Source organism: Rhinopithecus roxellana, chromosome 1, assembly GCF_007565055.1.
Source record: "Rhinopithecus roxellana isolate Shanxi Qingling chromosome 1, ASM756505v1, whole genome shotgun sequence".
Lineage (NCBI taxonomy): Eukaryota > Metazoa > Chordata > Mammalia > Primates > Cercopithecidae > Rhinopithecus > Rhinopithecus roxellana.
In genome coordinates this window covers 171,060,731-171,077,177 of record NC_044549.1, presented here as the reverse complement: position 1 = coordinate 171,077,177, position 16,447 = coordinate 171,060,731, and the positions used below count along the sequence as shown (strand labels likewise).

The following is a 16,447-nucleotide window of genomic DNA, read 5'->3' as shown; positions in this document are numbered from 1 at the left end:
TTAAAAATAATCTGTGCATCTATAAATATGTTTCTACAGTTTTCTTTGGGCACAGAGAAAACTAAGCAGTGGTTGTTATTGACTCATGAACATTGATCAATTTGGGGGAATATAATAATGAAGGGTAGAGGGAAGAGTATGTTTCAGAACTTCTCCTGTGTCTCTATTGCTTGATTTATTAAAACAGGCATATAATCTTCATGCTTTAAGAAAAAGCTCAAATGCAGTTAAAATCAAAGAAAATGTGTGCTATTAAAAATAAATTTTTAAAATGTTGTTAAGAATTTAAAAAGACACACAGTAGCCAAAGAGAATAAAGATTCAGGAAAGGTCATATGATTAGCCATAAGTCATAAGGTGGCTTAAAGGTTACTATAAAATGTTCCATTTAAACAAAGTGAGGATGGGAGGTTGACTGAGACTTAAACAGGAAGGGAGGAGAATGAGGAGAAAGCAGTATGTGTGTGTGTGCGTGTGTGTGTGTATATATATATATATATTACATATAACATTTATATACAATATATAAATATACATGAAACATGTGTGTGTGTGTGTGTGTGTGTGTGTGTGTGTGTGTGTGTGACTATCCATAGCTCCTTCTCCTCTTAACGTGTTACATCAGTGATTCCCAAGCTAAATTCTGTGGAAAATATTTTGAATATAAATGGTTATGCCTAAAATTGAAAATAAATAGAAAACAACAAAAACCAAAACAATATAAAAGGATCAAATTTCCATTTTGAAGATTTCATTTTCTTAGCATTAAAATGATTAAAAACCACTCTGAGAATCAATCAATAACTAGTTTAACTTTATTTAGTGCAAAGTTTCTTGAATATAGTTAGCCATGGACTTGTGCTCTTTGTTTTCTCACCAAATTCATATAATGATGACTACATTATATTACACAGTTCTTAAAAAAGAATTGCAACATTATTTGATTCCAATTAATTCTAAGAAATGATTTGGTAGAGAGGATACAGGCTAGATTGAGGTCCTTTTATGATTACAACATACTACAGAGTAGTTTTTAACACTATTCAAATTTTGTGAGCTTGTGTCAGGAGGAGAATACCAATAATAAACTGCCATTTCTTATCAAATTGCTTTCAGGTTTCACTGTATCTGCAGAAACTAAAGAGGCTGCTGGTGACTTTAGTAACCAATAAGATAACCAATATTGCTGTACAGGTTTGCTATGGAAATGACCATCAGTTATTTTAAGACTATAATTTATATAACGATTATAGCTATACCAATTCAACAAAAATAGAACAGGCAAAATTAAAGACGTGCACTCTTAAAACACTTTAGGTTATTTTTGTAAATTTACTCTAGACCCTGAGGAACTTGCATGCTGAATATTTTTCCTACCCAAAGAAAGATTATACTACACAGGGGGAGTGGAAGAATATATATAAGTAACTGTAAAACAAATCATAATTTGAAAAAAAGAAAACAAAAGTAAAACATTCTATAAAAATACCAATGAACATCCAAACTGGAGAGTAAGAAATTAAGTTCCTGTTTTCAAACAACGTGACCACCCCTATTCAACACAGTGTTGGAAGTTCTGGCCAGGGCAATCAGGCAAGAAAAAGAAATAAAGGGTATTCTGTTAGGAAAACAGGAAGTCAAATTGTCACTGTTTGCAGATGACATGATTGTATATTAGAAAATCCCATCGTCTCAGGCCAAAATCTCCTTAAGCTGATAACCAACTTCAGCAAAGTCTCGGGATACAAAGTCAATGTGCAAAACTCACAAGCATTCCTATACACCAATAACAGACAAACAGAGAGCCAAATCATGAGTGAACTCTCATTCACAATTGCTTCAAACAGAATAAAATACCTAGGAATCCAACTTACAAGGGATGTGAAGGAATTCTTCAAGGAGAACTACAAATCACTGCTCAATGAAATAAAAGAGGACACAAACAAATGGAAGAACATTCCATGCTCATGGAGAGGAAGAATCAATATCCTGAAAATGGCCACACTGCCCAAGGTAATTTATAGATTCAATGTCATCCCCATCAAGCTACCAATGACTTTGTTCACAGAATTGGAAAAAAACTACTTTAAAGTTCATATAGAACCAAAAAAGAGCCCATATAGCCAAGACAATCCTAAACAAAAAGAACAAAGCTGGAGGCATCATGCTACCTGACTTCAAACTATGCTACAAGGCTACAGTAACCAAAACAGCATGGTACTGGTACCAAAACAGAGATATAGACCAATGGAACAGAACAGAGCCCTCAGAAATAATACCACACATCTACAACCATCTGATCTTCGATAAACCTGACAAAAACAAGCAATGGGAAAAGGATTCCCTATTTAATAAATGGTGCTGGGAAAACTCACTAGCCATAAGTAGAAAGCTGAAACTGGATCCCTTCATTACATCTTATACAAAAATTAATTCAAGATTGATTAAAGATTTAAATGTTAGACCTAAAACCATAAAAACACTAGAAGAAAACCTAGGCAATACCATTCAAGACATACGCATTGGCAAGGACTTCATGTCTAAAAACACCAAAAGCAATGGCAACAAAAGCCAAAATTGACAAATGGGATCTAATTAAACTAAAGAGCTCCTGTACAGCAAAGGAAACTACCATCAGGGTGAACAGGCAACCTACAGAATGGGAGAACATTTTTGCAATCTACTCATCTGACAAAGGGCTAATATCCAGAACCTACAAAGACCTCAAACAAATTTACAAGAAAAAAACAAACAACCCCATCAAAAAGTGGGCAAAGCATATGAATAGACACTTCTCAAAAGAAGACATTTATGCAGCCAACAGACACATGAAAAAATGCTCATCATCACTAGCCATCAGAGAAATGCAAATCCAAAACCACAATGAGATATCATCTTACACCAGTTAGAATGGCAATCATTAAAAAATCAGGAAACAACAGGTGCTAGAGAGGATGTGGAGAAATAGGAATACTTTTACATTGTTGGTGGGCCTGTAAACTAGTTCCACCATTGTGGAAGACAGTGTGGCGATTCCTCAAGGATCTAGAACTAGAAATACCATTTGACCCAGTCATCCCATTACTGGGTATATACCCAAACGATTATAAATCATGCTGCTATAAAGACACATGCACACATGTTTATTGTGGCACTGTTCACAATAGCAAAGACTTGGAACCAACCCAAATGTCCATCAACGACAGACTGGATTAAGAAAATGTGGCACATATACACCATGGAATACTATGCAACCATAACAAAGGATGAGTTCATATCCTTTGTAGAGACATGGATGCAGCTGGAAACCATCATTCTCAGCAAACTATCACAAGGACAAAAAACCAAACACTGCATGTTTGCACTCATAGGTGGGAATTGAACAATGTGAACACTTGGACACAGGAAGGGGAACATCACACACTGAGGCCTGTCGTGGGGTCATGGTATGGGGGTAAGGGGGAGGGATAGCATTAGGAGATATACCTAATGTTAATGATGAGTTAATGGGTGCAGCATACCAACATGGCACATGTATACATACGTAACAAACCTGCACGTTGTGCACATGTGCCCTAGAACTTAAAGTATAATAATAATTTTAAAAAAAAAGAAAACCCTGAAGACTTCACTAGAAAACTATTAGAACTAATAAATGAATTCAGTAAAGTTTCAGGATAGAAAATCAACATACAAAATCAGTAGCTTATCTATACACTAATAATAAACTCTCTGAAAAAGAAAACAATCCCATTTAAAATAGTTATAAAAATAGTAAAATTTTTAGGAATAAATTTAACCAAAGCAGTAAAAACCTGTATACTGAAAACTGTAAAATATTGATAAAAGACTTAAAGAACACAAATAAATGGAAAGATAACCTGTGTCCATAGATTAGAAAAAAAAAAAGTCATTATAATGTTCATATACCCAAAGCAATCTACAAATTTAATACATTACTTATCAAAATTTCAATGACATTTCTCACATAAATAAAATATCTAAAATGTATATGGAACCACAAAAGACCCCAAAGAGCCAAAGCAATCTTGAGCACAAAGAACAAAGCTGGAGGTATCACATGACTTGACTTTAAAATATACTATAAAGCTATAGTAATCAAAACAGCATTGTACTGGCATAAAAACCAACACATAGACCCATGGAACAGAATAGAGAGCCCAGAAATTCATGCATTTAAGGCCAATTGATTTTTGACAAAATGCACCAAGAATGTACAAGGGGGAAAGAACAGTCTCATCAATAAATGTTGCTGAGAAAACTGAATTTTTGCATTCAGAAGACTGAAATTGGGCCATATATTAAAAATCAACTCAAAATAAAGACTTAAGTGTAAAGCCAGAGACAATAAAACTGCTAGAAGAAAACAAGGGTACAATTTCCTGACATTGGTCTGGGCAATGATTTTTTTTTTTTTTTTTTTTTTATATAACCCCAAAAGCACAGACAACAAAAACAGGTAAATGAGATTATATGAAAATAAAATTTGTACAGCAAAGTGAACAATCAACAGAGTGAAGAGACAACCTATAGACAAACACAGAATAATCTGCAAACTATTCATCTGAAAAGAAGTAACACCCAACATATATAAGAAACTGAAACAATTCCATAGCAAGTAAACAAATAACTCAATTTAAAAATGGGTAAAGGATAGAAATAGACATTTTTCAAAAGAAGGCATACACAATTACACAGTGTAATACTATGTAGCCCTAAAGAAGAAGGAAATCCTGTCATCTGAGATAACAGAGATGAACCTGGAGGTCGTTTGTTAAGCGAAATAAACTGGGCACTGACAGACAACTACTGCATGACCTCACTTATATACGGAATCTTAAGAAGTTGGACTCATGGAAACAAAGAGGAAAATGGTGGTTACAAGGATTGGGGTTTGGGGTGGAACCAAAGGTTTGGGAGATGTCGGTCAAGTAATACAAGATTTCAGTTACATAAGAGCAGTAAGTCCAGTTCACAACATGGTGACTATAGTTAATAACAATGTATTGTATTCTTAAACATTGTGAGGTAAGTGAATTTTAAGTCTTCTCACCACAAAGAAATATGTACAGTAACACATATTTTAATCAGATTTAGTCATTCCCTAATGTATACGTATTTCAAAACATATTATACACAATATATGTAATTTTGTTAATTAAAATTAAATTTTAAAATATCCATCAAGTGAAATTATTTTGGCAGGTAAAAATGTTCAGACATACAAAAATGGTAAAGAAAAAAGTGTAGGTACTTACCAACAGGCTTAAGTGGTAAAACATTACAATTATAGTTGAATCCTCTACCCTAGCACATCTCTTACTCTTGTGTCTGCTGGAAGCCATTATGAATTTATGGTTTATCATTTCAGGCTACTGCATGTGAACCTGGCACTATATAGAAATACATGTTATGCAGCAATATATACTATTGTCCTGTTGATTTTTAAAATTATGTAGAGTATCATACTGCATGTATTCTCTTTTTGTTTTTCTTTGTAGTATATTGTGGTTTGAAATTCTTGTCTATACCAATTCATGTATTTCTTCTTCATATTGTTTCACTGTGTGTATATCCTTTTTAATCCAGAGTGCACACTTTTTTTCATTTTCCTATTTACTGACATTTATAGTTTCCATGTTTATACTTTGTAACTATGCTCATATGAAATTTCTTGTTCTTGTCTCCTATGCACACAGCATGAGAATATTTATAAATTGTACAGCTGGATTCACACTTCCAGAATGCAGGGATGCAGATTTTCAATCTTACTATCCTCTCTTCACAAATTTATCTCTAAACTTTTAAAATAAATTTTCGCTAACCAACAGCTACCTAGGAGGGGTCCTGGGACTCCACATCTTCACCAACACTTGGTATTTACACAGTATTAAATTTTTTATTTCTAATTTCTGTGTATGAGTTAGTTTCTCATTGTGGTTTTAATATGTTCTTCTATCAATGAATAGCAAAATTATATATACACACACACACATATATATATATACATATATGTATATATATAATTTATTTGTATATGCTATTTATTTTCCTCTTCTGTGAATGTCCTATTCCTACTCACTGATCTGTAATTTCCCATTATGGTATGTACAATTTATATTTATGCTTGAGTCTGTCCTCAGTGTAAACAGTATAGCATTATAACACTTATTCTATATTTGCAAACTCTTTTGGCTATTCTTTTGTCTTTTGCTCTCCTATTAAAACTAAGAATAAAATTTTCATTTCAGATGGGATAGATTTGTTGGGCTTTTAATGGTATTCTATGGAATTTTTAGATAATTTAGAGATAATTAAGATAACTACCATTTTAGACATTGTATTCTTGCGCATGGCTTTATCTCTATACATTTTCTAATATTGTTCCAATTAGTTTGAATGTTACTTTAAAAGGCCTCACACATCTTTCATTAAATTTATTCTTAGTTACCTAAGATTTGTATTTTTATTTTAAATGAAATATTTAAATTTTGTCTTATTCGTCTAGCTAAAGAAATATAAAATGTCTTTTAGTAATGATGACAGGGAGTTTTCATCTATTCTTAAGAGTTTTAATCATAGAAATGTGTACAATTTTAACTAATTTTCTAATTTCAAAATTTGAAAGATAGTTCATCTTTTGTGTTAATGTTAATTACATTCTGCTAGGATAACATAATTGGTGTATACCAATTATTTGATGATCATCAAGAAACTGCCATTTTTCATCCAATTTCCATTCCATTGTTCAATGATAATAAGATTGTTGGCTGCACATGTTGCCTAGAATGAAGACAAAATATCCAGCCCCGCTTGCAGCTACATGTATTGTGTATTTTAGTAGAGTGGCTTATGTGGTACTCTGTCTTACTTCACAGTAAACTGGTTTATCCCATTGTCAATGGGATTTCCCACCTTGCACATATGCTGGGTCTTGCCTCCTGCCACTACTGTCTTCTCATAAACATATGGCCTGTGAAAGGAAAAGCTCTAGCCATCAGGAACCTGCTTGTGTGCCAAGGAGAGGTATTTGCTTTACAACTCTTTCACTTCTCTTGCCTCCGTTGTTTTTCATTTATGAGGATTTTCTTTACATTTTTTTCATCAGCTTGTCTATATATTTTAAATGATATTTAAAACATATTCTATACTACAGTTTTTTTCTTTGTTTTTCTGTGCCAGGAAAGTTCCATCAGTTTACCCACTATACCATATTGCTATAATTAAAATCAAACCAGTGATTTGTCTTTTTATGTTTAATATATGTTTATGGTATATATTTAATGTAAAAAATCATGTGATCTCAATAATTTTATTTCCTCATTCTCAGTGTTTTTGGCGTTTATTTCTGTTTCTTTTTTTTTTTTTTTTTTTTTTTCGCCTGAGACAGAGTTTTGCTCTTCTTGCTCAGGATAGAATGCAATGGCGCAATCTCTGCTCACCGCAACCTCCGTCTCCCAGGTTCAAGCGATTCTCCTGCTTCAGCCTCCCAAGCAGTTGGGATTACAGGCATGTGCCACCATGCCAGGCTAATTTTTGTATGTTTAGTAGAGACAGGGTTTCGCCATATTGGCCAGGCTGGTCTCGAACTCCTGACCTCAGGTAAGCCACCCGCCTCGGCCTCCCAAAGTGTTGGGATTACAAGTGTGAGTCACCATGCCTGGCCTCTGTTTTCTTTTAACTGCATAAAGCTTCAACTATAATTTTTAATAAAAATCTGACTTAGATCTATTGCACAGATCTTCAAGTAAAATTTTTAATAAACAGCAGGTTTCTTCTTGTTTTCTCTAAAGAATATCCCTGTATGCATTTTCTAATTAGGTATGATGTTTTAATCAGAAATGTGTTTTGAACATCGAGATTATACTTTATGATTTAATATGTTAAAGTCAAAATCTTGATGTTCCTGATTTATATTCTATTGAATTCAAATTGTTTAAATTTAAGATTCTTGAATCTATGTATTTTAGCAGATATTGGCATGCAAATTTTATATTTTGTTATTAATTTCAATGCTATGTAAAAATTATAAGGTATATTAGAGACTTTTCCCTTTATGTGTTAGACATTTTAAAATAAATGACCATCAAATCTGTCTGAGGCCAGGGCCCTTGTTGGAAATAATTCTTTGATATATTTTTAATATCTTCTATGGTTAGTGATATAATCATGCTTCCTACTTTTTCCAGCACCAACTTTGATAATTGATCTTTTCTTGGACAATGATTACCATATAATGAGGTTTCCAACTACATATGGTATTTTCTTTTCTTAAAAATGCCATATTAATGGCTAAAATATTTGTGTTGCTTATATTGAATATTTCCTATATTCTCTCTTTACACAATCAGGCATATAAGAACTATTTTTCATTTTGTAAGTCTTTATCATATTTGCTTCCCCATGTTTCAGTGAATGTCTCCTCAGCAGTTGCCAAATAGGGTACTTTGTTTTATTACAGTAACATCATTAATTCATTTATTTTCCTTATTTCTTTTTATGATTAAAGTATTAAGTGCTTAGTACAGTATTATCTCTCTTTTTCTATAGTGTCAATTTTGCTTTTTATTTTTTTTTTATTTTTTTTTTCCCTCAAAAACTGTTTATTACACAGATGAATTTTGATAGTCATGATGGGCTTATCGGTAGGATTTCTGGTAGCGAGCACGGGCACCAGGGCCTCCAAACTTTTTGGACTCGCAGCGACGGGGATCAGCTACCAGCAGGGTCTGGTCATACTGGATGAGGATGTCTTTGATCTCCTTCTTGGAAGCCTCATCCACATATTTCTGGTAATAGGCCACCAGGGCTTTGGAGATGGACTGACGGATAGCATAAATCTGGGCTACGTGACCACCACCCTTCACACGGACACGGATGTCCACACCAGCAAATCGCTCCTTGCCGAGAAGCAGAACTGGCTCCAGCAGCTTGTATTGCAGCGTGCGCGGCTCAATCATCTCCAGGGGCCGCCCATTCACCTTGATGAGACCATTGCCGCGTTTGCAGTGCGCCACAGCTGTGGCTGTCTTCTTGCGTCCGAAGACCTGCACCGACTGCAGCGGGCCCTTAGACGGCATTGATGCGAGCGTGGAAGAGAGAACCTAACCGCGCGGCGCTCCAACCGGAAAAGGGATTTTGCTTTTTATTATATTCAATAAAAATTTCCATTTTGCTTTTGCATTTTTAATCTCCAAATATTTTTCCTTATCTCATCCAGTTCTCTTTTAATCCCAGCTTTTGTCTTAGGCACCTTCCTTTAATCTTTGTTATTACTTTATTTTTTGTAATCTCTTTATTCGTGAATTACTGGCTTATGAGATTTTATTGAGAACAAAAGCAGATGGTTTGTAAATGTGTATCTAATCCTATTTCTTTCTCCTAAACTATGTAAACATTTATCTGCTACTAGAATAGTATGCTACTTTTTTGTTGTTGTTTCAGATTATTTTTGCTAGCTTCCAGGTTTTATTTAAATTATTTAGTCAAATTCACTCATCCTTGCATGAATACTAGACTTAATAGTTCTTGGGATTACCAACTACATCAATCTGGTTACTATGCAGTGACAATCAACCTCAAAATCTCAGTGACTTAAAGCAATAGGAGTTGACTTCTTGCTCCTACTCATGTTCACATTACAGTCAGCATCGGGCTCTGCTTCTTCATGTCATCTTCCCTGTGTCTCAGGCTGATGTAAACTCTACCTCCTGGAGCATCATCATTTGCCATAGCACAGGAAAGAGAATATGGTGAATGGCCACACCAACTCTTAAGAACTTGTGCCCAGAGATGGTGCATGTCACTGCTGATCTTTCATTGGCCTAAGCAAGTCACATGGCCACAACTAACTTCAAGGACCTAGGAAGTACATTTCTACCATGTGCTCAATAAAAGTAGAGCACTAAAAATACTCATGAAAAACTAATGATTACTACACTAATCAACAGGGCGGGTATATTCTCTTAAATGTTGCTACTGTTCACCTGTGTGTTGTTACAATTCTTTTGTTTGGTCTTAAACTAAAGAGAAATTGTCAAACAGTTTCTAAATATTCTGTGTAGCACTACCTTCCTAGATTAGCACTAAGTTTTCTAGCATGATTCTGTTGAACTGAAGGAAGGTTTTCGTATTGCTCCTTTTAGCTGTTTCTCCTTGGAGGGCAAATGCTCCCTACCAAAATTTGAGAAATATCTATAGCTTGCTTCCTTGTGGAAGGGCAACAAAACTACAGAAGTCAGAATTCTTTTTCATATTTTCTTCTTCTTGAGTTATTCGGCTTGCATAGTGATGGGGGTGTTGATGAAGATAAATTGCTCTTGACTACCTTAGAATTCGATTTTCATGGGGATGAATTTGACAGCGGTGTCAGGGAGAAGCCTAATCTTCTGTTTTTTCTGGCAAGTGAAGATTCTCAGACTCTTGTCTATGGATATAAAATAGGGTAAACCTTTCTCTGTCTTGCGGTTAAAAAAGTCTTTTTTTTTTTTAAACCCTGGAGCATACTTCATTTGTTTTCCTCCAGCAGAGTGGCATTTTATTAAGTTGATATTCTTATTTACTGAAGCTGGTCTATTTTCATATCTTCTGTTTTAGTTGTCCAATAATAGTTCTACAATAGTAGAGAAAGAACCCTCACAATCAAGAAAATAAGACACTGCCATCTATGCAGTGGGAGAAGAAGGAGGGCAATCATGCTAAGGCTGACCAGGAAGCAGCTGCTCTAGCCAGGTGAGGGAGTAGGATTTGAATGAGAGGGAAATACTTGTTATGTTTCTTATTCTGTCATGGCTGTAATGTATGGTGAATTAGCATGAGAATTGTCAGAGAGTTGGAGAGATGAGATTTGCTAATTAGCTGGGTATGGAGTAAGGGAGGAATGAATTCAGCTCTCTAGGTTAGGCTTAGTGGATTTGTACAAAGGAGAGGTTTATATATAAAGACAATGAGCTAAATGTTAGATATTATATTCCGGAAGAACTACCCCTGTACTCAAGACATCTGCACTTTGATGAGCGAAAAACATAAAACACAGTCCCAGAAATAAATACAAGGCTGCTTAAAGTGTTCTCAGAAGTTCTGCCTACACATGCATTAGAGTTTGAAGAAGGTAATACAATATCCCATTGGTGGCTTTGTAGAGGGGATTTAATTTGAAATTCACATAGAGAAAAAAACCTTTTGTATTCCTCTGAAAACTAGGGTTAAACTATAGGAATAAACCCAAGGTTTCTGAGTCCTAAAAGGAGTTGAGTCCTAAAAAGGGGAGCAGACAGTAAGTGCGATACCAAATAAATTGACTTAGAAAAGCCATGGTGGGGTGCGGAGATGGGAAGTCTTTGAGAAAGAGTCAGTTTAATTGCAACAGGCAGAACAAGAAAGCTAGGAATGAAGATAAGTCCGTAATGGAGAAATCTTTGAATGCCACAATGAAGACTCTAAACTAAATAGTGTAAGTAATAAGAGTTTTTAATCACAGAATTGAAGTTTAAGAGAGACATTGGACTAGAGATGTTTATTTTAGAAAGCTTCATGATAGCAGTGGTTTAAAGTCATCCATATGGAAATGAGAATTGAAGGCATAAGAAAATACATGGTTATTTGGAGAATAAATAAGTACTATGTGTGTGTGTGTGCACACATACGCATGCCATTTCTCCAACCACATCCTAACACATATGGTATTTTGGGAAAATCATAACACAAATGAACTATGGTGGATTACTCAGCTTCTCATAGATTAGGGATATGCCTGTGTTGACCTAGTGGCAAGAGGTAAGGTATTTATTTACTTGTTTGTTTGTTTAAAATAGAGACACTCTTAGCATACCTAGAATTTATTACCTTTTTTTTTTTTAAAAAAAACTTTCTTAGGATAATCTTAAATACGAAAAATTTAAGGCAAATCACATAAGACACTATGAAGCAACAAAGAAGAAACATTGCATATCTGCAGAGAAGATCAGTAAGATCATCAAATTCAGAATATGTTTCTAAGGGGAAATTTATAAAAGATAAATGAGGCACTTTAAAATCGAATACAGTTAAAATTACCCTCAATTTTTGAATTAGTTGAATCAGATTTTTAAAACATATATAATCAAAATCCATACTATAATTTAGGTTTCTAGAAAGCTCCATTTACTTTCAGGTCAAAAGACCAGAGCAGGAGGTAGAATAGTTTAAAGCACTGACATGGTAATTAAAGGACTCTGGTGAACTGAAGAGTGAGTACAACTTCCAAAAGAATGTACGTTATTTAAAGCACAAAGACAATCTAATTTTAAGTGCCAAAAATGCTGAAACAATTATTATGTTAGAAAAATAGTTTACTCCAAGTTGCAGTTTATTCATTATTTTAGGTTATTACTCATCTGAGTGGAATTTTATATTATTAAAAAAAAATTTCCTTTTCCTCATATAAATTCCATAATTTCTTCATGTTAATTTCAAAACACTAACAGCCCAATTTACCATCCCTTTTTAATTATTATTTAAAGAAAATCACATTTTTATATATATATATAAAAAAACATTGTAAGAACAGTAAAACCTGCCTTTTTTTCTTTTTTTGAGAGAGTGAGAGAATGACAGGGAGAAGGACATTCCCTTGACTTCCATTGGTTCCCAGGAAATGAAAAAGAAAACTTAGTGATGGAAAAGGTAGGCAGTTTCCTAAAGATATAACACATGGACACTGCTCAGGAAGGGTAGAGACACTGGTGAGGAGCCACAACAGAGGCAGCATGAAAAAAGAGTCACTGAGATCAGAGTTTATGGATATCAGAATTTACTGAAAAGGGAACTCATGCCAGACTCAGAGTATTCTGAGAAAATAAAGTAGTGGCCAAGAGAAGCCATATTGCAGAATCAAAGTGGAGATTTTAAACAATGACTTACACAAACATTATCATTCAGAATATGAATTTGGATCTGATCCATTTTTCATGTAATTTTCCAATTTTCTCTCAGCAACAGAACAAACAAATACAGCCAAAATCCTTCTGCAGATTGCAAATTAATAAATTTGAAAAGTTTGCTTTATAATTTAGGAATTTTTTTCTAACTGCAAATTGATGAATCCCCACATCACTTCTGCAATAAAATAAGAGGCTATAAAGCTAATTTTTCCATTTTCTGTACTTGTATGAAAATACTGCCAGAAAGGAAATAATAAGCCAGAAAACCACACTGTGTAGCTTGAAGGGTGCCAAGATATTCCACTAATGAATTTAAAACCAAAAAGGAAAAGCAGCCCCTGTGTTAATCTCCAGGCTATTCACCATTTTGAAAAAGTGCACGAAATGTGAAGGGGAGGAAGATATTTGACCCTTCTAAGAAAGGTAGCACCATCTTCAATTCTCCTCTGTAGCTGCTTTTGCTTTAAATAAAAATGAGTTTTTACTTGTAATTATTTACTTATCTCTGCCCTGTACATTTAAAACTTTAATTATTCATGTGGCAATCTTTCCTATAATAAAGGATTCTAAGAAAGAGGAGAAGCAAGTATAAATAAAATGCTTCTTGGATTTAAGAGGGCATGACCTCGTCCCAGTTTCTCACTTCTAATGGTGAAACTAATGATAACAAACTATTTTTGTCTCGACTATATAGACAGTATTAATATAAGGTCAAAATTATATTCTATTCAACTGTTTAAATATATAAGAAAAGTTTCAATGTAAAAGACAGGGTCCAAGATAAATCATGGCGAGGTCTAGAACAAAACTAAAATGCATTTAGCTAGGTTTTTTTAATTTTAAAATCATAAAAAGGTCAATGATGACAGTTGACAATTAAGCTGACCAAACTCACTTTTGAATTATGTCTTGTTTTTGGTAAATCTCAAGGGTCACCACTCTTTTGAAAAGAGTAGTATCTCTCTCTCTCTTTCTTGGAAATGGCCAGTCTACAATAGTATAGCCTTTCAAAATTAAGTATTCTCACATTCAGATCACCTTCCCTTGATATCCAAGATAAAAAGGTAACAATGGCCAGCAGGATGGAATTTTGTGTGCCATTACAAAGAGACATTATAGGAGCCAAAATATAATATATAGGAGAAAACCTGCTAATTCCCAATAAAGCCATGGAGGCTTGATGTCCGCTCAATGGACCAAACAGTACCTCACTTGAGAGATTACAGTTATTTACATTGGGATGATGATTCATCCAAGCAGAAATAAGACCTCTAATAAGTATGTCTTCTAGTCTGGATCTTACAGTGTAGTAAGTGTTTTACAATATTGGATTGTGATCATTGACCAATTTGGTGACATTATAGTATAAAGGTCAAAAGGAGATTCCAGAGACCATTTCCTGAATTTGTATTCAGGCGTCACAATTAATATCATGAACAAAAGCAAGGAATTTAACTTCTTTGAACTTCATTTTACTACAGGTAAAATAAAACAATTACCTTTCTTGATGGCTATGAGAATGACATGAGCTGTTACATAAAAGGGCGTAGCACGTAACATATAACTTTTACATGATAACTCTCATCATTACTGCATAACTAAAATCTGAGAAAATAATTTAATGCTTATTTGTAGATCTACTATAATATATCCAACGGTTAATCCCACGGTTTCATTGCTGGTTAGTTGCTTAAGGTAAATTCCTAGAATTAGAATTAGTAAGTCAAATAAAATGACATCTTTAAATATTTTTATATTTACCCTTAAATTGCTTTCTTAGAGAAGTAAATTTAAACTTTTATCAGTTCTCTTTCTTGTATTATCACTAGGAATATTTCCTTTAATGCCCTCAAAATTTACAAGTGAAAATTATATACTTTGTTTTCATTTGTAGAACTCTTACGATTGATAAGGTTCAACAACTTTATAATTTTACTTCCCATTTTTCTATTAATATATAATTTTATCCACTCATTTTAAATAACTTTTTTGATTGATCTGTAAGTACAATTTTATATTGAGGATTTTATTTCTACTATTTAAATACATTTGTTTCAGTGTTTTGTTTATGAAGTTTTTGATGTTATAAGAGTTCTTAAATTTTCTGTCAAATTTATCAGTCTTTTCCTTGTAGTATCATATGATGAATGGAATCATATGATGAATGGAATCATATGATACTACAAAGGTTGAATTGAATAATGAATGATTAGAAGCAAGCAACCCGGGTTATTGCAATAAGTAATATCCACAAATAGAGAAGATGAAATCAGGGGTATGACCAGAGACAAAGGAAGGAGAAAAAGGAAGAACTTCTGCAAAAGAATAACTAGTATTTATGCTTAAAGTCTTTACTATATCCAGACATAAATTATTACATGAATGCTAATACTTTTATCTTTATATTAAACACTTTAATTCAAGTTTACTTAAATGATATACAGTGAAACACAAAAAGGTAATTTGATTTTATGTGAGTGTGATTCTTTTCCTCTCCTTGACACGGAATGCTTACAAAAACTTCTGATTAGGTTGCTTTATGGGTTAATATTTCCAGTATTCTACTACTTTAATAAATGTGGTTTCATAGTATTTTCATTCCTAGTACAGCAAGTTTCACTTCGTTTTTTTAAATATTATCACATATATTTACCTATTTATTCATTCAGCTAAATTTTGTTTTAAGCTAAATCCAGGCAAAGACAAAGACTGGTGAAAAAAATCAAGGAAAAAAAATTTCTAAACATAAAGATGTAAACTTGACAGAATTTTACATGTAGCTTATATGTGTAAGCTTGAAATATTAATTCTGATTAAAGCTATGATGTAGAGGAGTGGAGAAAAAGAAGATAATATTCATGCTTTGCTGTGTCATAATATGACACAAATCTAGTATTTTTAAAAGCTTCAGAAAGGCAGATGATGCTACAATAAATTGAGCCAATTTTTACCATTATGAACTCTGTCTAGCCATGAAATCAGAATTCCTAGGAGCATTGCTATACATCTGCAATTCTGTCAAGTGGCATACTTGCCTTTATTCTGATGAAGAATGTTCAGTCTGACACAAAGTAGCCTCAATTTATGCATTATGCAACAAGACATGACTTGGAGGCATTAGAATCCTACAATTATTATTTCCTCAGAATTGACCACCACTTTGGACTGCTGTGCTGGAAGTCTTCACACTACCTACTCACTTTCTAATAACTCAATGGGGCAAAATTGCCTAAGTTCATAGGGACTCTACTAATTCATCATGTATGGAATTTGAGCCTCTTCCCTTTGCATTACGATACTTGTTTGGTTTGCGCTGATACCGTTCTGATAATCATCTTCCCTCTTCTCTTCAGAAACATTGAAGAAAAAAATAGATATGCATGGTAATCTGTGAGTAAAAGTGCAATTAAGTCAACTTTCATAAGCACGTCCTATTTTGAAATCACACCATTAGAGCATGAAGATACAAAATTAAACAAAACTGTGTTCAAAATACTCTGAAACCC

General features: G+C 33.7%; 1 pseudogene across 1 annotated transcript; it reads right to left on the bottom strand.

Moving 5' to 3' along the window:
• Positions 1–8,600: 8,600 nt before the first annotated feature.
• LOC104680790 lies at positions 8,601–9,162 on the bottom strand (annotated as a pseudogene). The gene has a single exon (XR_750504.2). The product of XR_750504.2 is annotated as a 40S ribosomal protein S16 pseudogene (transcript).
• Positions 9,163–16,447: the final 7,285 nt, after the last annotated feature.